This window comes from Delphinus delphis, chromosome 7, assembly GCF_949987515.2.
Source record: "Delphinus delphis chromosome 7, mDelDel1.2, whole genome shotgun sequence".
Classification (NCBI taxonomy): domain Eukaryota; kingdom Metazoa; phylum Chordata; class Mammalia; order Artiodactyla; family Delphinidae; genus Delphinus; species Delphinus delphis.
This window is the reverse complement of record NC_082689.1, coordinates 62,633,094-62,658,776: the sequence shown is the minus strand read 5'-3', so window position 1 is coordinate 62,658,776 and position 25,683 is coordinate 62,633,094. Positions and strand designations below refer to the sequence as shown.

Sequence of the window (25,683 nt, the reverse complement as noted above, 5' to 3'; positions counted from 1 at the left end):
AAAAGAAAAAGCAAGGTTACAAAAGTCAAATAATACCCACATGAAGCAGACATCTCTTCTCCAATCAACCTTCTGGCATCTGTTTTGATGTAGAATAATGGCCCCAGATAATCTAAAAGTGTAAATAATCCAAATAGAATTATCTACAACTGAGTTTCTATTACACAACATTTTTTTATGGCCTATTTATTTTCACTTTTTTTTTTTTTTTTTTTTTTTTGCGGTAGGCGGGCCTGTCACTGCTGTGGCCTCTCCCATTGCGGAGCACAGGCTCCGGACGCGCAGGCTCAGCGGCCATGGCTCACGGGCCCAGCCGCTCTGCAGCATGTGGGATCTTCCCGGACCGGGGCACGAACCCAGTCCCTTGCATCGGCAGGCGGACTCTCAACCAGTGCGCCACCAGGGAAGCCCTTCACAATATTTTTTAATCAAATATTAAAATTAGATTGACAATCAGGGCTCACTAAATTTTTTTACTTTCAGGAAAAAATAAGTTTACTGCATACCCCACAAACCTCCATGTATGATGTGTGTAAATTAATGTATTTACACATCACATACACGTACTATTACACTGATTATACACATTTTAAAATACACTCCCAAAATAGAAATATTTAAAGTATGAGATAAATATAAATCAAAGTGCAGACATTCTTCTCTGTTTCCCAATAGAGTATCTTGCTCATGCCTGAGGGGGTACCTCCATACTGGAGGCTGTTACCCTAACAGTTTTTTGACTTTTTACCAGTAAAGGGGAGAGAGATAAACTGATTGGTGATCTGGCACAGTAGAACAAGCGAGGGCTTTGAGGTCCCCATCCTGCACTGAAAACTGCTCTTCCATTTATGACTTTGGCAAGTCTGTTCATCTCTTTGAGCCTCAGGGTTCTCTTCTATCAAAGGAGGGTGGTTATACCTACATATGATACTGTCTGTAAAGTACAGTGTTTCGTACGCAGTATCATTATTACTTAGAGCAGAAGGAAGCTTTCATAGGTCACTTAAGACAGTAAGGCTAGAATGACAGTCTCCCGGATTTTTAAGTCTAGGAAACGTGCCTAAAGCTACACAGCTGGCTACAGACAAATCCAGAACCATCCTGTTTATTGAGCTGTTGGCTGCCTCAAAAAGTGTACTGTCAGGCAAGGTTTCCCTGGGACTGGGAATGTAAATTCTGCCGTAAAATTTCCCATAAATTTTACTCCAAGTGTAATCTACATAGAGCTACAATTAAAAGTTGCCCATATGTTGTTATATGGCTTTAAAAAAATCCCCTAAGTCACAGAAGAAGATATGCCCTATTATCAGCACCAAAAAAATCCCTTCAATACATTTTATTTTTAAATCTATACAATGGGGAAAGCTCTGGCTCAGGAGAAATGCTACATAGATTCTAGTCCCAATTGTGACATGACCCAGTCACCTGATCACTCTCTACCTTATTTTCCTCATGTATTAGGCAAAAATGATAATATTCACACTTGTGGTGAGGATAGCATTAATAATATAGGTTACTGAAAAGATTCTATGAATAACTATCATTATTGCTAACATCCTTTCCTCCTGCAACAGTAAAATTGCAACACACACACACACACACACACACACATTTGAGAATTCAGTATCCTCCCAAAAGATCTGGTCTCTTTAGACAAGAGACCAAAGACCACTCCATGAGGACACAGGTAAGTCTTACTAACAAAAAGCACTGACATTTTCTGCCTTCTCTGATTGCCCTTTTTGTCCTCTGACCCCTATAGGGGCTAGCCTCAGTCCTAGGCCTATTCTGAGCCAATCCTTATCAGCAGCCCCAGGCCTCTCAGCCTGTAGACAAGGTGTACTCTGCTAGGGATGAGCCTTGGAATTTCAAGCAGGCAGGACCTACCTGACCTCTCTCTGACCCAAGTCATGGGAGTCCTTCAAAATGAGCATCTGCCTTGGCTCAGCTGGTTGGAGCTCTCATCCTTCACTAGGACTTGTATCTTAACCAATTTAGAGTAGATGCCATAATATGGGCCTACACTGTGCTGGGTAGTTTACATACAGTATTTCTAATCCTTACAACAACCTATGAAGTGGTGATTACCATTCTACCATACAGTTATGGAAACTGAGACTCAGAGAGGTTAAGTAACTTACAAAATTCACACAGCTAGGAAGGGGAAATACCCAGATAACCATTTCAGTCTGGCTCCAAATGACAAGCTCTTTCTAAAATATTTCACCTCCTGATTCCCTGCCTAGTTCCTGCCTAATCTACCCCTAGATTCTGGATTCTGTTTCTTATACCCTTGCAGGAGTTCTGCCAGAAACCACTGGACTAGCATACACCACAATCTCCTGCTTCTAGACGTACCTCTAAATGAAGAACATATGGGAGCCCAAGGAAGCATTCTCCTACACATGTATATACCTCCGTTCACTAATTAATTGCCTGACAAGCTCATATTGCTACAACCTTTAGGCCCAGGGCATCGTGTTGCATATTTTTAATCTCTATAGATTCACAGGGATCAGGGTGGGATGGCGCCCCTCTCTCTTTTTAAAACTCAGGGACATGGACATAAAGCCTCAGTAGAGGGCAATAATCCACATAAAATTTTAATGAACTCACCTTAATTCTCCAAGTTTGGAGAAATGGAAAAAGCACCACTATCACATTTTATGAACATTTGAAACAGATATTTAGAAAGCATACATCAACCATGATATTCTAAGAGTGAGTCTTGCAGATCTTATAGAATGGGAATGATGCCCTACATTTGCTACAGGTCACGTTACTGTAGACTTAGAGTCCCGATTTAAAATAAATATCTTGCACTTCTCATGTTCTAGTGAACAAAGCTACCTCCAAAGTTGGAGCTTTAGCTATGATCCCAATTACGTAAATGTAGGAATCAATTTAGCAAAATTCGGACCAATAGCAGAAGATCAGCACAGGGCTCTTACAAAGTGGCTTCAACTTCTAGGTTAAAAAATAAAATGTGAATGTGTTTCATATGAGGCAACGGTGCAACAATTATTTAAATAACTAGTATCAAGGTTAGATGGGGGTAACTCTGCTCCCATCACCAAGAAAGTGTCCAGAGAAATGTGCCAGGCTTATATGACATCTCTGCTCTAATTAGACTTTAAGGTGATCACACACAATACTTTCTCCCTTCTTGCCTGAGGAGGGACCAAGTAGTATCAAAAGTGGAGTTGGTAGATGAGGCCAGTAGATGGGGAAAACATACTCCCTTAGAATGTGTTTATACTCCAACAAGTGCCTATGCTTCACTTCAGCTGGCATTGTTTTCATCTGTGTCAGAAACTGTAAAGCCAAGTACGCTACCATATTTGTGAGGAATGGTAGCACATGCCCCTGGCAGCACTTGTACAGAAGCCAAATTGCTAAGAGAATCTTAAAAGGTAGAGATCAGAACGAATCAGTGTCAGGGCCCTAGCAAAGCAGCTAGAGTCTACTCAAACCTTCAGACTTCAAAGAGGACAAAAGTTGGTTTCCACACAAGCTCCCATCAATGTTGACAAGGTCATGGATGTCAACCTATACCAGGCCTTTTTCATGACTTGTTGCTCTAATAATATTGTGTGTCTGGAGAAGATTTTCATGCCAAGGAACCACTCTGATTCTTTTTAATTTGCCATCAAAAAACATCAGAAGTCTCTTAGTTAAATATAGAAACTGGCCTTTACATTTTTCTAAGCTTCTAGGGAAGATCTCTGCTGATATTATCAGAAAGGAACTCCTTCTGGATGCCCCGGAGCACAGGGAGGTATGGGTGGCCTTGCCTACTGTAATTTGATGTTGATATTTTGGTCTCTTTGTTCTCCTGTTGTCCTGGTTCAGTAATGGGAAGGTGAGCAGGGGGAGTTGCTAAGGGATTCCATAATAGTTTTGCAGTCATTGGAATTCTCTTGCCCCAGACATGTACATTCCTTGCCCTTTTATCTGTTGCCCATAAATAACAGGCTATGCGGCATAAGCACCAAAGCCACTGATTTTCCAGGATAAATGAGCAAGAAACTTTGATTTAAAACTCATAGTTCCATTTCAAATCTCTGCTACAATAATCACCACTTCATGTCATTGGTGAGCAACATATGGATTGCCAGACACTAAGATTTTGACAATACACTGTTAAAAGATAGTTTATTTATTTTATTTATTTATTTTTGGCTGCGTTGGGTCTTCGTTGCTGCGCACAGGCTTTCTCTAGTTGTGGAGAGCAGGGGTTACTCTTCATTGCGGTGCGCGGGCTTCTCACTGTGGTGACTTTTCTTGTTGCAGAGCACGGGCTCTAGGTGAGCGAGCTTCAGTAGTCGTGGCACATGGCCTCAGTAGTTGTGGCTCATGGGCTCTAGAGCACAGGCTCAGGAGTTGTGGCGCACGGGCTTAGTTGCTCTGCCGCATGTGGGATCTTCCCGGACCAGGGATTGAACCCATGTCCCCTGCATTGGCAGGCGGATTCTTAACCACTGTGCCACCAGAGAAGTCCCTAAAAGATAATTTTTTAAGGTAAACTCATGACTCTCATACAGATATGAAAATGAATGTGTGTTAAAGATTTTATTTAACTCAGTGAGGAAACTGAGGAGGTGTTACAACCAATTCAAAGGGAAAGTCAAAAAAAGCACAACTTTCCATGGAGTAAAGAAATGGTGAAATGAACATGCAAATGGAGGCAAAACTAGCTTCTTCCACAGTGGTGGAGAGTAGTCAACTGCACCTCTACTAGACAGGATAGAATGTATGTCTATAGACAAGAACTGTTTTACAGTGCAATCAGTTATCAACAATTTACAGAACTGTGAAAAGCTTATAAAAAATCAGAACCATATAACATGGAAGGATATCCCCTAAACAGTGCATAGTTTTCCAGTGAAACACAAATTGTCCCTACAACATCTATATTTATACCAAACTGAGATTAAGGAATCAACCAATAGGTAACTGTAAACAAATAGTCTGGAAGAATGGTACGAATTATCAAAAATCTTTCAAGGAGAGTGGCCCATAAGATTTTCCCAGTTTCTTATCATTAAAATGTTACTCCACGTTCAACAATAATAGTAAATACTATACTATGTGGAGAATATAGTTGGTTCCAGAATGCTGACTGAACCATTTTATTCCATGTTCCTTGAGGAATTACAGCCAGTCTAAAACAGTTTATTTGAGATATTGTTCCATCTGTACCTAAACTTCACTCATTTTTTTAACCACGAGAGTAAGATCTGTGGAAATGAATAGAAAAAGAGTTCCTGGCACCATAACTCAGATAATGATAACTCTAACATACAATGTTCCAAGGTCAGGTGAGATTTTAAATTGCCATATCATATTGATAAATAATAAAGGTCTTTCTCTAGCATTTCCTCTAATGCCACTTGACTTTGATTTTACTTAGTTTTATTTTAGTTTAGTTTTTTGGTTCCACCAGCTGAGGTCTTACAAGTCCACAAATTGAAGGAAGCAATAATTCCTCTGTAGGCACCACAGTTGCTGAAATGGAGTCAACTGATTATTTCTACACCTGCTCCTATAACTCAGAGACAACCTCACAAATGGCACCCCCTACCTTAGTACATTACTGTATAAGCCAAACGGAGACCAGTGGAAATACATGCCCTCAGCCTGCCTAATACTGGTGTGAGGCAGGATAATATGTTTAAAATATTAAACTAATGTAGTTTGGGTCTCATAACCCCTAGTTATTCCTGGTTTCCCTGAGGGTACCTACCTACCTAGCCTAGGACAAAGAAGCCAGTCAAGTTGCTCCATCAGCTCACAGAAGACACAACAATTTGAAAACAAAAGCAAAGGGAGTGAGTTGCAAGTGCTTGAGAAGGTACAGTGATAATTTTGTTTTGAAATGCAACAGGATTTGACTTGCAAGATTTCAGCGAAAACCTAAAAGACTAAGCCTAGAACTTTGTAATAGCCATGGTAATGGCGCCATATTGAAAGAAAGGGCATCTTTTTACCTCCGGAAGAATAAAAGATCTTCCTCGGTTGGGACAAGGAGGGAAGTTCAAATTGCAAGTAAAGGGTCTGCTCCTTGGTTCCCTCCTTCTTTCACCCTGAATGAAATTCAGGCCGTCCTAGACTTTTCTGGTCATTCTTAGATGATAAAAAGCCCAAATGGCCACATCAAGTTGCAAACAAAGTCTCAGAATGAATGTGAAAGTGCACAATCTCAAGTAATTACCAAAACATTGAATTTGATTTAACAGTTAAACTTCTCCCCTCTTCCAACTGAGGTCTTTGTACGTAAGCCAACCAAAGACTGGAATATGATCCCACTTCTCCACCCTGGGCTTCTACCCCTTCTCTCCTATGTCCTATTTTGCTATGTGTTATCTGACTCCTCAAGGGCCAAAGCAGGAGGAGAGAAGGGAAAGGGGAGCAGGGAGGGAGAACAGGAAAGTTATTACTTAATCAAGACTGTCATTAAATGGTCCTTGCCCTCTTATCTGATAGACGTTTAAAGCTGGCTCTTTAATTGATGGTTCCTTTTATGAGTCCTTCTAGAAGTCCTCAGTGGGAACATTCAATTTTGCTTTTAGTCCTGGTGGATGCATTCTCCCCCCCACTGCTAGCTGCTCCACGTCAGCATTCCACACTCCATTTGCTCCTTTGGGTTCCCATCACTCTGTCCAGGCTTGGACAAGATTTAAAAGAGCCTCAGGCCTGTCTTTTCTCCCAGTGACTACATCTGATTGAGGAAACACACACACATCCTTTGCTCCCCTTGGATCAGCTGGATAGTCTACATTCTTGTCTTTTACATTTTTCAGTCAAAAGTCAGACATCAGTCCTCACGGCTACCCTCTGCCCCCCCCCCCCCCCCAATGCATGAATCACATATCAAGATATCTCAGGAACTCTTCTCACCATGTTTAAGATGAAGAGAAAGGAGGCAGGGAGGGCTCACAACAGAGCTCTCTTCAAAGACATCCTCTATCCAATCCTCTCTTCCCATTTCCAACCCTATCCTTTAGAACTTGGATATGAGAAAGATTTAGAAACTTCCCTTGAAATTTGACAAATCCTCACAATCCACTCTGCCATCTGGCATTTGTCATCTTAGGATCTTAGCTTAAACTTCCATTTACAGATCCTGTTACAAGTGTTTTCTCTCAACATGGCATTACATGGTGACTCACCTTTCTCACCTAGCCGCAGAAGTCACACAGCATCACTTCTGCTCCATCTACTGGTTATTAAGTGAGTCACAAGCCAGCTGAGATTCAAAGGGAGGGGATATATACTCCTTGATGGGAGGCATGTCAAAGAAACGGCAGCCAATTCTTAAAAACCACCATACCTTTTTTCACCATCGCTTGAATACACACAATGATGTCCTAAGTGCGCATTTTTTTGTCATCATTTCCCCATTTTGGGTTATCGGGCAAAGGTAAGGCGTCTCTGAGATCAAGCACCCTGCTTTCTTCCCCCTTCTATCACTTCACCTGGCCAAGAACAGACACAAGCACAGAAACATGCAACTCACACACCACAGTTTTCAGGGAATTAGCTAAGCAAACAAATCTTAGTGAGCTTTCTGTCAACTCTTTTACATTAGTTGACTCAGTTTTTTTAAAAACATCATTATTTTTCACACTAGCCATTGTTTCCTGATATACAATTATATAGCAATGTTTCAAGGTAAATGTTCTTTCTAGTCCATAACAGAGACGTAAAATATTTAATCTATTAGCACTAAAATAATTCTTACCTTCTTTAAAAATATATATTCTTGATAGTCAAGTGAATAATGACTATTGCTAAAGAAGTTGACAAAAATGTATTCACTTTGAAGCACTATATTTCTTAGAAGCTCTTCACCATCTTTAAAAGAAAAATTCTTTTCTAATTATACTTTTGTTTGAGTTGAGAGGCATTTATTATACATCACTCTTTGATTCAATGGATGTATACAAATCATTCCAATTTTTAGCAAGCCATCTTTTACGGCTTCTTGGGGTATCATTTGCTGCTCCCTGATGATCGGCAGATACAACACCTTGAAGAATAACTATCCTGCCCACAAATCAATGAAAATGCAAAAATAAAACCCTGATAGATAACTTTTATTTAGTAAATTTAGCAAAATACTCTATGGTTGTTTTTACCAGATTATGCATGGTTAATCCAGGAATTTCAACCATGTTCCTGATTAACAAGCATTGACAGTGATAAACAACATTGGCAGTGAAACAGAAGAAACAAACTGTTCTAGGGTTATCCAGCCTGGTTTGATGTGACTTATCCCAGGGAAATGAATCCATATCTCATAGGAGAGTTTACATTTATAAGCTAGGTTAGAGGTAACTGATATAAAGCAGAATGTGAATGCCGTAAGAGAGATTCAGAGTGCTTTGGAGATTAAAGGACTAAAAGCACATAGGTTAGAGGAATCATGAAAGATGTCATAGGAGAAGTGGCTACACACAGACCTCCAACCAACTGCTTAGGATTCTGCCCTTAAATATAAATAAATGCCTTATCAGATTTTTATCAGATATTTCTAGAAGACAACATAGAAGAGAGTAATCACAACAAGCAAACAGGAAAAGAAAGGGAGAAAGAACACTAAAAAAATTCAAGGAGTGGGGAGGGAAAAGGGGGTATACAATGCAGGGAAGAGATTAAAACTTACAAACGAGAATAGCGTCAGACAGAAGGTGTACCCTTAAAAAAAAAAAAAGCACTACAAAAACAGATAATCCAAGAATAAGCTCTTAGAAATTAAAAATCTAGGGCTTCCCTGGTGGTGCAGTGGTTAAGAATCCACCTGCCAATGCAGGGAATACGGGTTTGAGCCCTGGTCCGGGAAAATCCCACATGCCACGGAACAACTAAGCCCATGCGCCACAACTACTGAGTCTGCGCTCTAGAGCCCACGAACCACAACTACTGAGCCTACGTGCCACAACTACTGAAGCCTGTGTGCCTAGAGCCCATGCTCCACAACAAGAGAAGCCACCAAAATGAGAAGCCCGCACACCGCAACAAAGAGTAGCCCCCGCTCGCTGCAACTAGAGAAAGCCTGCACGTAGCAACGAAGACACGATGCAGCCAAAAATTAATTAATTAATTTTTAAAAAAGACCCAACGCAGTCAAAAATAAATTAATTAATTTTAAAAAAAGAAATTAAAAATCTATACATTGAAAAAATTTTAATTAAATAGAAGGGTTGGAAAATAAAGTCATCCCAGAAAGTAGGAAAAAAGAGAGCAGAGGAATAAGGGAAAAATGAAAAATACAAAAGATAAGAAAATCAGAAAATTAGTCCAGGTTATGCAACATCTGATCATTCTACATGCCAGAAAGAGAAAAAAAGACAAAATGAGGGACTTCCCTGGTGGTCCAGTGGTTAAGACTTCACTTTCCAATGCAGGGGGTGCAGGTTCAATCCCTGGTCGGGGAGCTAAGATCCCACATGCTTCACGGCAAGAAAGCAAAACATAAAACAGAAGCAATATTGTAACAAATTCAATAAAGACTTTAAAAAAAAATGAAAGAGTGATAATCTAAGAAATAATTTAAGACAACTAGTGAAGGTGAAGGACACAAGTCTGTAGCCTGAAAGGACTTGCCAAATGACTAGCACTATTAATTTCAAAAGTCCCACTCCAAGGAAAGCATCATACAGTTGCTGACCATTGGGGATAATGTGAAAATCCTTTAAGTCTTCAGAAGAGAGAATAAAAGATCACATACAAATGAACAGAAATGAGAATGGCCTTGAATCTCTCAATAATGACCTTAGATGATAGAGGACAAAAAGTAAGAAGTCTTAAAAACTTTGACAGATAATGACTTTCATCCTAGAAATTCACGTTAGAATTTTATACCTGGTCAAGCTTTAGAGTAAACTAAAAGCATTTGCAGACACACAATAGCTAAACAAACTTACTCCCTTTCTTAGAAAGCGAATGAGTCCAGCAAAATAAGCAAATGAATCAAGAAAAAGAAAAATCATGCATCCCCCCAAACAGAGTGTCAAATTTAAGAATGAGTTCAAGAATAATCGCCGTTTGGGCTTCCCTGGTGGCGCAGTGGTTGAGAAGTCCGCCTGCCGATGCAGGGGACGCGGGTTCGTGCCCCGATCCGGGAGGATCCCACATGCCGCAGAGCGGCTGGGCCCGTGGGCCATGGCCGCTGAGCCTGCGCGTCCGGAGCCTGTGCTCCGCAACGGGAGAGGCCACAGCAGTGAGAGGCCCGCGTAGCCCAAAAAAAAAGAATAATCGCAGTCTGACAGCTGACCTAGAGAACAACCAGTACAGAGTGATCCCCAGAGAGCTCCAGAAGGAATGTTCCCAGAAAAAGGAATGAAGATAATAAACTATCTGACTTGCTCAGCATTTGGGAAACTATTGAAAAGCGTTTGACAAATCTCATAGAAAAAAATAAGGATAAGAATAGAAAAGTATATAAGTAAAACAAATGTTACAATCATCAACTTCAGGAAAAGCAAGCACAAGAACTATAAAAGCAAAGAAATTAAACCATAGTACATTATTTTGTTCTAGTATCTACCATTTTCTGTTTGGCAACCTGCTTTAGAGGAGGCTGATCCCAACACCAGTCGTAAAGGGTAAATCTAATTAGTCCCAATCATGACAACCCCATTCCCTTTAGTTGTGATAGTTTTAGGAAGAAACATAGATCCAAGTCTGTTGGGAGGCTTCTTAAACAGAAATGCAAGGAAGAGTCAGTCTCTTCTTGTTCCTCTGGACATGTGGAAAAGACAAATAGATTTGCTGCCACCATCTAGCAGTCACGAGAGCAGTCAATCTACAGACAAAGTCAATACCCCAAGGATAGCAGAGCAAAGATAAAAAGTACCCAGGTTTCAGTGATGCCACTGAATTGTGCAACCTTGAGAAATATTATTTTCAGCCTCACATTAAATGGAGATAACAAATTCCCTTATTAAGCCTGTAGAGTCAGGGTTTTCTGTAATTCTCACTTGAAAGCATTCTAATTACACAACTGGGCAGGGGATGGGGGTTGGGGAGGGTGTATCCTGGCAGTCAGAGGGCTAGATTGCTAAATCCACATCTACCATAACAGAACATATGTAATATACTATCTGAAGTTGTTAAATCAAGATAGGGCAGTATAAATCCCATATTTAGAAACAGAGAGTCAAATATAGATACTTGGGAAAATGGCTAAAAAATAGATAGTAGGTGGTTCTAGGGAGTAAGACTAAGAGTTGTAGAGGGATGAGGTAGAACCATTTGATTGTTCTTAATTTTGTGGGTGATTACTTTGATGAAAATAAAAAGTAATCACAATAAATAAATATGCAAACAAAAACATAAAATGTGATTTTCCAAGGTAACTGTTAAGGAAGGTGGAGCTCCCCCATGTGGCCATCAAAAAAGCTATTGACATCCCCCCAAAAGAAAACAACTAGTCTTCAAGAAGCTACTAACAGGCTTACTTCATTTTATCCTGCTTCATAGATTTTGTTTTTTACAAATTGAAAGTTTGTTGCAACCCTACCTCCAGCAAGTCTATCGGTGCCATTTTTCCAACAGCATTTGCTCACTTCACGTCTTTGTGTCACATTTTGATAATTCTCACAATATTTCAAATTTTTTCATTATTATTATATTTGTTACAGTGATCTGTTATCACTGATCTTTGATGTTATTATTAAAATGGTTTGGGGTGCCTCAAGCCATGCCCATGTAAGACAGCAAACTTAATCAGTGAGTGTTGTGTGTGTGCTGACTGCTCCACCGACTGGACATTCTCCATCTCTCTCCCTCTCTCTCCTCAGGCCTCTCTATTCCCTGAGATACAACAATATTGAAATTAGGCCAGTTAAGAACCCTACAATGGCTTCTAAGTATTCAAGTGAAAGGAATAGTTTTTCACTTTAAATCAAAAGCTAGAAATGATTCAACTTAAGAGAAGAAGGCACGTCAAAAGCCAAGATAGGCCAGGGACTTCCCTGGTGGTCCAATGGCTAAGACTCTGCGCTTCCACTGCAGGGGGCGCAGGTTCCATCCCTGGTCGGGGAATTAAGAACTAGGCCTCTTGCACCAAACAGTTAGCTAGGTTGTGTATGCAAAGGAAAAGTTCTTGAAGGAATTTTAAAGTGCTACTCCAGTGAACACAAGAACAATAAGAAAGTGAAACAGCCTTATTGCTGATACAGAGTAAGTTTTAGTGGTTTCGATAGATGATCAAACCAGCCACAACATTCCCTTAAGCCAAAGTCTAATCCAGAGCAAGGCTCTAACTCTCTTCAATTCTATGAAGGCTGAAAGAGGTGAAGAAGCTGCAGAAGAAAAGTTTGAAACTAGCAGAGCCTGTTCATGAGGTTTAAAGAAAGAAGCCATCACCTTAACATAAAAGTGCAAGGTGAAGCAGCAAGTGCTGTTGTAGAAGCTGCAGCAAGTTATCTTCTGGATACTTAGTGAAGATACTGAGATACTTAATGAAGGTGGCTACAATTAACCAGGAATTTTCAGTGTGGATGAAACAGCCTCATATTGGAAGAAGATACCGTCTAGGACTTCCATAGCCAGAGAGGAGAAGTCAATGCCTAACTTCAAAGCTTCAAGGACAGGCTCCCTCGTTAGGGGCTAATGCAGCTGGTGACTTTAAGTTGAAACCAATGCTCATTTACTATTCTGAAAATTCTAGGGCCCTTAAGAACTATGCGAAATCTACTCTGCCTGTGCTCTATAAATGGAGCAACAAACAGCCTGGATGACAACACATCTGTTTACATATGGTTTACAGAATACTTTAAGCCCACTGTCGGGTCTTACTGCTCAGAAAAAAACATTCCTTTCAAAATGTTACTGCTTATTGAAAATGCACCTGGTCACCCAAGAACTCTGATGGAGATGTATGAGATTAATGTTGTTTTCATGCCTGCTAACACAACATCCATTCTAGAGCCCATGAATCAGGGAGTAATTTTGACTTTCAAGTCTTACTATTTAAGAAATACATTTCATAAGGCTATAAGCTGCCATAGAGAGCAATTTCTCTGATGGATCTGGGCAAAGTAAATTGAAAACCTTCTAGAAAGGATTCACCATTCCAGATGCCATTAAGAACATTCATGATTTATGGGAAGAGGTCAAAATATCAACATACACAGGAGTTTGGAAGAAGTTGATTCCATCTTTCATGGATGACTTTGAGGTGTCCAAGACTTCAGTGAAGGAAGTAACTACAGATGTGGTGGGAAAAGTAAAAGACACAAAATTAGAAGTGGAGCCTTAAGATGTGACTGAATTGCTGCAATCTCATGATAAAACTTTAAAGGATGGAGAACTGGGCTTCCCTGGTGGCGCAGTGGTTAGGAATCTGCCTGCCAATGCAGGGGACATGGGTTTGAGCCCTGGTCCAGGAAGATCCCGCATGCCGCAGGGCAACTAAGCCCGTGCGCCACAACTACCGAGCCCGCGCTCTAGAGTCCACGAGCCACAACTATAGAGCCCGAGCACCTAGAGACCGTGCTCTGCAACAAGAGAAGCCACCGCAATGAGAAGCCTGCTCACCGCAACGAAGAGCAGCCCCCGCTGGCCGCAGCTAGAGAAAGCCCGCATGCAGCAATGAAGACCCAACACAGCCAAAAATAAATAAATAAAATAAATTTTTTTAAAAAAAGGATGGAGAATTGCTTCTTATGGATGGGCAAAGATAGTGGTTTCTAGAGATGGAAATTACTCCTGGTGAAGATGCTGTGAGAACTGTTGAAATGACAACAAAGGATCTAGAACATGACATAAACTTAGCTGATAAACAGCCGCAGAGTTTGAGAGGATTGACTCCCAATTTTTAAAGTTCTGCTGTGGGTAAAATGCTATCAAACAGCATTGCGTGCTACAGAGAAATCATTCGCAAAAGGAAGAGTCAGTTAATGGGGCAAATGTCGTGGCTGTTTTATTTTAAGAAATTGCCACAGCAGCCCCCAAACTTCAGGGACCACCAGCCTGATCAGTCTCAGTCTGCACCATCAACATCGAGGTAAAAAGCAAAAAGATTATGACTTGCTGGAAGCTCAAATGATGGTTAGTATTGTTAACAATAATTTTTTTCATTGTTGGCCTCACCATGTGGTATGTGGGATCTTAGTTCCCTGACCAAGGATCAAACCCGTGCCCCCTGCATCCCGTGCCCCTTGCACTGGGAGTACAGAGTCTTAACCACTGGACCACCAGAGAACTCCCTAACAATAAAATATTTTTTAATTAAGGTATATACATGGTTTTTATAGGCATAACGCTACTGCACATTTCTACATAAACTTTTTGTGTGTGTGTGTGGTAAGCGGGCCTCTCACTGTTGTGGCCTCTCCCGTTGCGGAGCACAGGCTCCAGATGCTCAGGCTCAGTGGCCATGGCTCACGGGCCCAGCCGCTCCGTGGCATGTGGGATCTTCCCGGACCAGGGCACGAACCCGCATCCCCTGCCTCGACAGGCAGACTCTCAACCACTGTGCCACCAGGGAAGCCCTAAACATAACTTTTATATGCACTGGGAAACCTAAAACTTCATGAGACTCGTTTTATTGTAATATATGCATTACTGTGGTGGTCTGGAACCAAACCTACAATATCTCTGAGTTATGCCTGGGGAATCATCACAACCACACAGATTTTACAGTGCTAGGATACCAACAGCTCAAATTAGAGAGCAAACTGAATCTTAACTGCATAATGCCGTCCCCATTTTTTTTTTGGCTACACCACATGGCATGCAGGATAGGGGATCTTAGTTCTCTGACCAGGGATTGAACCTGTGCCCTCAGCAGGGGAAGCACAGAGTCCTAACCATTGGACCACCAGGGAATTCCCAATAAAGCCATCCTCAGATAGTTTCAGACAGGACTAGAACAAGGCAATATTCAGATGACATGACACTATACATAGAAAATCCTAAAGATGACACCAGAAAACTCCTAGACCTAAACAATGAATTTAGTAAAGTTGCAGGATACGAAATTAATACACAGTAATCTCTTGCATTCCTATACACTAACAACGAAAGCTCAGAAAGAGAAATTAAGGAAACAATCCCATTTACCACTGCAACAAAAGTAAACAAAAGTAAAATACCTAGGAATAAACAAAAGTAAACAAAAGTAAAATATCTAGGAATAAACCTACCTAAGGAGGCAAAAGACCTGTACACAGAAAACTATAAGGTACTGATGAAAGAAATCAAAGATGACACAAACAGATGGAGAGATATACCATACTCTTGGATTAGAAGAATCAACATTGTGAAAATGACTATACTACCCAAAGCAATCTACAGGTTCAATGCAATCCCTATCAAATTATAATGGCATTTTTCACAGAACTAGAACAAGAAATTTTACAATTTGTATGGAAACACAAAAGTCCCCGAATAGCCAAAGCAATCTTGAGAAAAAAAATGGGGCTGGAGGAATCAGGTGCCTTGACTTCAGACTATACTACAAAGCTACAGTAATCAAGACAGTATGGTACTGGCACAAAAACAGAAATATAGGTCAGTGGAACAGGATAGAAAGCCCAGAGATAAACCCACACACATATGGTCACCTAATCTATGACAAAGGAGGCAAGAATACACAAAGGAGAGCCTCTTCAATAAATCGTGCTGGGAAAACTGGACAGCTCCATGTAAAAGAATGAAATTAGAACACTCCCTAACACCATACACAAAAATAAACTCAAAGTGAATTAAAGACCTAAATGTAAGGTCAAACACTATAAAACTCTTAGAGGAAAACATAGGCAGAACACTCTTTGACATAAATCACAGCAAGATCTTTTTTGACACATCTCCTAGAGTAATGAAAATAAACAAATGGGACCTAATGAAACTTAAAAGCTTTTGCACAGCAAAGGAAAACATAAACAAGACAAAAAGACAACCCTCAGAATGGGAGAAAATATTTGCAAATGAAGCAACTGCCAAAGGATTAATCTCCAAAATATACAAACAGCTCATGAAGCTCAAAATCAAAAAAACAAACAATCCAATAAAAATATGGGTGGGGGCTTCCCTGGTGGTGCAGTGGTTGAGAGTCCGCCTGCCGATGCAGGGGACACGGGTTCGTGCCCCGGTCTGGGAAGATCCCACATGCCGCGGAGCGACTGGGCCCGTGAGCCATGGCCGCTGAGCCTGCGCGTCCGGGGCCTGTGCTCCGCAACGGGAGAGGCCACAACAGTGAGAGGCCCGCGTACTGGAAAAAATATATATATATGTATATGGGTGGAAGACCTAAATAGATATTTCTCCAAAGAAGACATACAGATGGCAAACAAACACATGAAAAGATGCTCAACATCACTCGTTATTAGACAAATGCAAATCAAAACTACAATGAAGTTATCACCTCACACTGGTCAGACTGGCCACCATCAAAAAATCTACAAACAGTAAATCCTGGAGAGGGTGTAGAGAAAAGGGAACCCTCTTGCACTGTTGGTGGGAATGTAAATTGATACAGCCACTGTGGAGAACAGTATGGAGGTTCCTTAAAAAACTAAAAATAGAATTACCATATGACCCAGCAGTCCCATTACTGGGCATATATCCTGAGAAAACCATAATTCAAAAAGACACTTGCACCCCAATGTTCATTGCAGCACTATTTACAATAGCCAGGACATGGAAGCAACCTAAATGTCCATCAACAGAGGAATGAATAAAGAAGATGTGGCACATATATACAATGGAATATTACTCAGCCATAAAAAAAGAATGAAATTGGGTCATTTGCAGAGGCATGGATAGACCTAGAGACTGTCATACAGAGTGAAGTAAGTCAGAAAGAGAAAAACAAATATCGTATATTAATGTATATATGTGGAATCTAGAAAAATGGTATAGATATTCTTATTTGTAAAGCAGAAATGGAGAGACAGATGTAGAGAACAAACGTATGGATACCAAGTGGGAGAAGGGATGGGATGAATTGGGAGATTGGGATTGACATATACACACTATTGATACTACATATAAAATAGATAATTAATGAGAACATACTGTATAGCACAGGGAACTCTACTCAATGCTCTGTGGTGACCTAAATGGGAAAGAAATCTAAAAAAAGAGGGGATATATGTATACATATAGCTGATTCACTTTGCTGTAGAGCAGAAACTAACACAACATTGTAAAGCAACTATACTCCGATAAAAATTAATTTAAGATAAATAAATAAAATTTCAAAAAGAACAAGGCAATATTATGATAACAAGGTGACACAATGAGGTCTAGGTTGAGGTCACATGACTTCCCAGTAGTCTTTCCCTAAGTTATTTGCTGACTGCTAATTTCACTCTTTTTTTTTTTTACTGTCTTCCAGCTCTCATTTCCCCATAATTCAAATATGAAATCTTACTATCAAGGTCTCAATATTATAAAGGGCTGTAATTGAAAAAAGATCTTTTCAGCAAACTTTCATGATCTAAAAACTGTTAGACAGCATTAAGTTTAGGTGAAGGAAGCCGGTTTTGGATAGTCAAAGAAAATAGAAATGTAAGATATTGGAGGGGGTGCAAAACACGTCATTCTGTCAAATATTCCAAATAATCTCAATTCAGTTATCTCTTGATTTTTGACAAATTAACAAATAGGTTATTAAAACTAACATATATTTCAGGGACTTCCCTGGCGGTCCAGTGGTTAAGACTCTGCACTTAACCACTGGAGATGGGTTTGATCCCTGGTCAGGCAACTAAGATCCCATGTGGCACAGCCAAAAAAAAAAGTTAACGTGTATTTCAAAATAAAACTTAGTCATTGATTTCAGCCACCAGACTTTTCACCAGAATAATGAAAATAACTGATTCAGATTTATTTTCCCATCCTGTTTTCTGATCACCTGTTGGTCAGGTGGGCCTGACTCTGGTATAGAAAGGAAGTATAGTCACTGCCTAAGTGACTGGGAGGGTCAGGAGAGGGAGACCAAGGCATTGTGATGTTACTGTTAGCAGCCTGTTAACTCCAGTCCTCTTTCAGGTCTCAATTTACTTCTCCCAGAAGTCCTCCTTGTCCCCCTAGACTAGGACAGCCCCCCTGTTACACACTCTTATAACACCCTACCCTTATCACAACAGTAACCAAATAATTATTTCTGTAATTAATTGTTTCATGTCTGTCACCTCCACTAGACAATACGTTCTATGAATCACAGGTTGTGTGCATTTGGTTCAGTTTTACAGTACCTAGCACAATGCATGGCATATTATTCATGGTCAAGAAATATTTAATGAATAACTGAAAAAAGGGAAGCAAATGATTTTCAAAAGATGCTCAGCCTCACTCATAGATAAAGAAATAAAAATGAAAACATCAATGAAATACTATTTTCTACTTATCAAATGAAAAGTTCAAAAAATTTGATAACACACACAAAAAATTTGTGTTGTTGGCAAGAGTGCAGTGTGACAGGTGGCCCCTGTGGGGAGTGCTGTAGGTTGGCAATTTCTTTGAAAGAAACTTAGCGAAATATTTCAAAACATAAATGCATATACTCTTTGACCCAGCAATTTCACACCTAAACTTTTATTCTACTGTCACGCTTTCATTTATATTCAAAGACCCATGTACAAGGACATTCATGATTTTGCTTGAATAGAAAAAGAATCCTAAAATCATACAGGAGAATTAAATAAATTATGGTAGTACCATATAACAAAATGCTACATAGCAATGAAAAGATGAGATTTTTATATATGATACATATAAAGCATTTAATCATTTTTATAAAAATATAAATAATATATATTTAATCAATATGTGTATTGATTAAAAATAATATCCAAGGGCTTCCCTGGTGGCGCAGTGGTTGAGAGTCCGCCTGCTGATGCAGGGGACATGGGTTCGTGCCCCGGTCCGGGAAGATCCCACATGCAGCGGAGCGGCTGGGCCCATGAGTCATGGCCGCTGAGCCTGCACGTCCGGAGCCTGTGCTCTGCAACGGGAGAGGCCACAGCAGTGAGAGGCCCGTGTACGGAAAGAAAAAAAAAAAGAAAAAGAAAAAGAAAAAAATAATATCCAAGATGCATAAGTGGAAAAAATAAAATGTAAAACAATGTTTATATTACATTCCCCTTTATTGTTGTGGTGGTTTTCAAAAATATATATGTGCATACAGGATATATCTAGGAACATACATAAGAACTGGTAATAGAAGTTGCTTCTGGTGGGGGAAAGACTGGGAAATTAGAATCTGCCACAGAAGGAAAACTTTTTTTTAATTCAGGATATTTTTCTTTATTATAGCTATAGTTATTAACTTTCTGTTCCTTTTTTATTGAACTATAGTTGATTTACAATATTGTGTTACTTTCAGGCATACAGCCAAGTGATTCAGAGACGGATATATAGATTCTTTTTCAGATTCTTTTCCATTATAGGTTATTACAAAACATAGAATATATATGCTTTGTAGCATAATCACTTCTGACCTCCTCACTCCTCTCTAAACTTCAGAAGGACAGTGGAGCTTTGGATGTCCTGAAATGCTGGTCAAATTCAGAATGCAGATCCATTCAGCACAGTGATTTTAAAACTTTCAAAGGGTTGATGTCATTTAAAAGTTGGAAGATTTTTTGTAAAAAAAACTGGGTTTCCTGCTTCTCTTGAAAATTCAGTTCACACTGGACTGAATTCAATTCACACTAGACTTGTACTCCTCCTTAGAAAATGCTAAGGCTGAGTAGTGGCCACCTCTTTAAGATGGGACCTGTGTTCTCCAGTTCACCCAAATTCCCATCTTTCATAGTCTTTAAACCTCATTCATACTCTGAAGGCATTTGAGATTGTGATCTCTGCTTCTAACATCTCTACAGAGTAAGGGATGGATGGATGGATGGATGGAAGGAGAAACGAACAAACTAACCCAGCATGTGGCAAAATTCACATCTTCCACATGACTCCTGCTTTCCAGGGAGTTCAACAGCTGAATTCTCATATCAAACCACTCTTCTTCTCTGTTCTTTTCTTGTCCTGGGTCACGTTCAGAAAAATTCTGGTCTAAGTCTGAGTGGAGAAAAGACATACTTCTTTTTAATAAGGACTTTCCATTTTCCCTCCTAACACCCAGAATGAGTATGAGGCAGAAGTCAAATTTAAAAAAAAAAAAATCATTCCTGGGACTTCCCTGGTGGCGCAGTGCTTAAGAATCCTCCTGCCAATGCAGGAAAACGGGTTCGAGCCCTGGTCCGGGAAGATCCCACATGCCGCGGAGCAACTAAGCCCGTGAGCCACAACTACTGCAGCCCGCGTGCCTAGAGCCTATGCTCCGCAACAAGAGAAGCCACTGCAATGAGAAGCCCCGCGCACCGCAACGCAGAGTAGCCCCCGCTCGCCGCAACTAGAGAAAGCCCGCGCACAGCAACGAAGACCCAACCCAGCCAAAAATAAATAAATAAATTATATATATATATATATATAATTCCTGTGCCTCTGTATGTGAAAAACCGGGAAAGTAAAAACTCAAGAGGGATCCAAGCAAGTCACAGCCTTTGCTTTGATGTGCTCCCGGTGACCCACGCTGAAGCAACACATGGCTATGGATTCCCATTGTTAGTGTAAATGTGACTTTTCTTACACAAGGGGAGTGGTTTTGATCGATTCAAAGGGCCCGGTGGGCAGCCAGGGATCAGCATAAAGGGTGAAAAGGTGAGCAATAAATATGTCAGTGCCTTGACACAATTAGGTTTATAAAAAAAGCACTGAAGCAAAATGGAACATAGCGGGTTTACAAAAACAGCTGACATGTTCTATGTTTTAGAGAAGGATTTATGGCTAATTAACTGTCCAGAACAATTCTAACTCCTGTACATAGCAAAACATAAGCTGAGACAAAGAATGATTGATTTTAGTGCGAAAGTCCTGTATTGTGAAATGAGAGAGAAAGGGAGGACAGTGTAAGGCAATTATTTGGAAGTATTGAGTTTGCACAGCTTAGATGTGGAATCAGGATTTTGCAGGAGACTGGGTTTTGTTGCTGCTGCTCTTGTTCTTATAGCTGTTGTTGTGTTGTTTTAAAATATCTTGCGGTTATATCTGTCATGGAAAAGAGACTGATTTACCAGAACTTTTTGAAGTTACTGCTACTGGAATCCAACAGGAGAAGGTATTCATCAGCTCCCATGTATACAGATTATCATGCTGTCATTACAAGAGAGGAAAGAAGAGCTTTTGGCTTTAACAGTAACTACTTTTCCATGTTTAGAGTTTCATCTGGATTTCAGGGGCACTGAGAAAGTGCCCATAATAGGAACAGGAGCGATCATATTTTGAAAATGTAAGTTTCTATTCAAATCATTCTGTGTCCTGAAATAAATCCTTTCTGCCATCGGTTCCATATGCAGCCACTTTTCCTAGCCTTGAAACACAGCTGAACCAAGAGTGTGTATACCACTAATGAACATCAGTCTAATACCAAACATCTACATTCGAAATAAGGTCTAAGCACAGACAACAGCACCAGGATTCATCTTCTGGTTCTCTCTTTCCTCCACTCTCTCTAAAGATCAATTGCTCTGACTTTGGTTACCCACCTCCTCCCTCCAGAAAGCTTCTAAGAGAGGTAAGTGAGACTATAACCACAGGAAAAGGAGGAGCTAAAGTCTAACACTAGAAGACATGGACAACAGAAGATAGAGGGTGGTCTACCAAGAGGGAAAATAGGTTGGATGAAGTTTAAGTTGGTAGAGGAATTAAGATAAAGATAAACAAACAGCTTGCTTTTTGAAAGGGAAAAACTAGGCTCTAGATTATTTCCATTAGCTGATGTCAAGCTCCAGAAAACACAAACTGGCTTTTTCTTTTATTTATCTGTTTGTTTGTTTGTTTGTTTTTGGCTGCGTTGGGTCTTCGTTGATGCCCTCGGGCTTTCTCTAGTTGCGGTGGGGGGGCTACTCTTCGTTGCTGTGCGGGGGCTTCTCATTGCGGTGGCCTCTCTCGTTGCAGAGCACGGGCTGTAGGCACACAGGCTTCCAGTAGTTGTGGTGCACAGGCTTAGTTGCTCCGCGGCATATGGGATCTTCCCAGACCAGGGCTCAAACCCATGTCCCTTGCGTCGGCAGGTGGATTCTTTTTTTTTTTTTTAACAGGGAAAAGAAAGTAGAGTTTATTGGCGGGAGTAGGGAGGGGGCAGCGCCAAGGCTCTCACGAGTGCAGGGCCCGCCATTTGTCCAGGGGGCCACGATTAGGGATGTACTTGACCCCACAGCCATCTGGAATGAGCCATTTTTCTGCCACCATGTTTTCAAACTCATCTGCATTAAACTTAGTAAATCCCCACTTCTTGGAGATGTGGATCTTCTGGCGGCCAGGGAACTTGAACTTGGCCCTGCAGAGGGCCTCAATCACATGCTCCTTGTTCTGCAGCTTGGTGCAGATGGACATTATGACCTGGCCAATGTGGACCCTGGCCACTGTGCCCTGGCGCTTTCCAAAGGCACCACCCATACCTGTCTGGAGCCTAGATTGGGGACAGCATGCCAGTCATTAATGTCCACTGGAAAGGGCTGTCTCCAAGGTCCCTTAGGGCAACCCATACAGGCAACAGGCTGCATACACTACCAAGGAGGCTGCTGTTTGCAGCCATTGCACACCGGGCCCCCATGGGGAAAAGAGTACAGTCGGCTTAACTGGCTGCAAAGGGCAGGTGGATTCTTAACCACTGCGCACCAGGGTAGTCCCCAAACTGGCTTAAACATAGAGTTGATTAGCACTTAGAAAAGAAACTGGAGATAACTCAGAGCAAGTTTCACAAATTAACCTCTTTTTTTTTTTCCTGATAGGGCATCTATATTGGTAGATCAGAGATAGATAACTGATGTTAGTTAGGGATTTCAGAGAGTCATGTGTCAAAGTCTTTCATAATAGTTTGGTAGGCAAAATGGAGAAACCAAGGCAATGTGATAGTACAGATAAGACCAGCAACTCTATGATGGAAGGGATTGTCACTAACGTGTTCACTGCTATGTCTTCTCTATGCAACACAAAGCCTTACCCAGGCTCAAAAAATTTGCATTGATTTAGTAGTTAGGTGCATTCACTGATGTACCAAAACACATTGTTTTCTGGATCTCTGTCAACAGATTTTATTTTATTTGTCTCCGTATCTCCAGGGCATTAGAAAGTACCTGGCATAAAGAAGTAGGCATTTAATAAAATGTGATAGATGAATGAATAAGTCTATAGATCTTCTATAAATTCTTACAAGGTTCTTTTCTTAGTCTTAACCTAGTCAATGTTCTGAACAATGACTTGGTTGAAGATACATTAAAACAAGGGATTATCAATTATTACAATTGTATACATTAAAACAATTAACACATGAAATACAATGGACCAAAAGGACATAGATCAATACCTATATGACAAAATTTAATATCTCTAAATGTATATTTTTAAAATGCACAAATGAAGGATAGCAGAGTTCCCAGCGTGAAGTAATTTACTCTGTGAAAAGATATGACAGCTCTCATCAAAAAGACCACAAATAACAAATGTTGGCAAGGATATGGAGAAAAGGGAACCCTGTACATTGTTAGTGGGAATGTAAATTGGTACAGCCACTATGGAGAACAGTACAGAGGTTCCTCAAAAGACTGAAAATAGAACTACCATGTGATCCAGCAATTCCACTCCTGGGTATATATCTGAAGAAATGAAAACACTCTTAAGGGAAATCAGAAAATATTTTGAATTGAATTAAAATAAAAATATGACATACAAAAAATTGTGGTATACAGTGAAAGCAGTGTTTATAGGGTAATTACATCATTGCTTATTTATATTAGGAAAGAAGAAATGTAATCCACTATATTAATAGCCAAAAAAACGCATGATCATCAACTGATGCAGACAAAAATATTTGATAAATTCAACATCCATCCCAGATAAAAACTCTCAGCAAACTAGGAATAGATGAGTTCTTTCTCAATCTATTGAGAAAAGGCACGCTCAAAAAAAAAAAAAAAAAAAACCCTACAGCTAACATCATACTAACTGATGAAAGACTGAATGTGTTCCCTCTAAGGTCAGAAACATTACAAGGATGTTCACTCTCACCATGCCAATTCAACATAATACTAGAACAACCCTTAACCAGTGAAATAAAGCAAGAAAAAAAATGCACACAGGTTTGAAGGAAAAAATAGAACTGTTTCATAGACAATGTGTAGAAAATCCCAAGGGAATCTATAAAAAACCTCCTAGATCTAAAAAGTGAATTTAGCAAGATCACAGGCTACAAGGCCAAAAGACAAACGTCAATCATATTTTCATTTAGCAGCAATAAACAATTAGATACTGAAATTTAAAACACAATACCACTTACAGCAGCCCCCAAGAATGAAATATCTAGGTATAAATCTTGTAAAATATTTCCAGGAACTGTATGCTGTAAACTTTATAACACTGGTTTTAAAATAGACCTATGTAAATGGAGAGGCATACTATATTCAAGGATTGGAAGACTCAGTAAAGATGCCAATTGATCTACAGGTTTAATGCAATTCCAGTCATAATCTCAGCGGGATTTTTGATATATATAGGAAATCTATGGGAAAGCAAAGGAACTAGGATAGCCACAATAATTCTGAAAAAGAGAAATAAATTTAGAGAAATCGCACTACTCTATTTTAAGTTTTACTACAAAGCTACAATAATCAAGAGAGTATATTATTAGCACAGGAATAGACACAAATCAACAGAACAGAATAGAGTCCAGAAATAAAATCACACATATATTAATTTTGACAAAAATGGAAAGGCGTTTCAATGGAGAAAGGATAGTTTTTTCAATAAATGGTGTTTGAACAATTGGACATCCATATGCAAAAAAAAAGAACCTCAACCCATACCATGCCTCATAAACAAAATTTATCAAAGTGGGTCATAGATCTAATTGTAAAACACAAAACTATACAATGGTTAGAAGAAAAAAAATAAAAAGAGATTCATGGCTTGGGTTTAGGTAGAGTTCTTGGACATGACATCAAAAACACAATCTATAAAAGAAAAAAATTGATAAACTGGACTTCATCCAAATTAAAATTTCTATTCTATTAAAGATATTCACTGTTAAGAGAATGAAAGACAACCTACAGACTGGGGGATATTATTGGCAAATCATATGTTGGTTAAAGACATATCTATTATATATATGTATATATATATTTCTCAAAACTCAATAATAAAACAACTTAAAGTTTGAGAAAAAACTTGAGCAGACATTTCACCAAAAAGGATATACAGAAGGCAAATTAGTGTAGTCCAGCATCTTTAGCCATTAGGGAAATGCAAATTAAAACCAGGATGAAATCAGTAAACACTTATTAGCATGGCTAAAATTTTTTAATACTGACAATACCAGGTACTGGCAAGTATGCAGAACAACTCTAACTCTCAAATATTGCTGGTGGAAATGCAAAATGGTACAGCTACTCTGGAAAGTCATTTGAAAGTTTTTTATAAAGTTAGGTGTATCTCAACAATTCCACTCCTCAGTATTTAGTAGAAATGAAAACTATGTTTGTACAAAAACTGGTACATGGTTGGTTACAGTAACTGCATAAAAATTGCCCCAAACTGGAAACAACCAAGTATCTTTAAACTGGCAAAGAGATAAACAAGCAATGGTACATCCATACAATGTAATACTCAGCA

General features: G+C 39.7%; 1 non-coding gene across 1 annotated transcript; it reads right to left on the bottom strand.

The window, feature by feature from the left end:
- Positions 1-22,530: 22,530 nt before the first annotated feature.
- Positions 22,531-22,665, bottom strand: LOC132428791 (small nucleolar RNA SNORA70). The gene has a single exon (XR_009520189.1). It is a non-coding gene; the product is annotated as a small nucleolar RNA SNORA70 (small nucleolar RNA).
- Between the last annotated feature and the right edge of the window lie 3,018 nt (positions 22,666-25,683).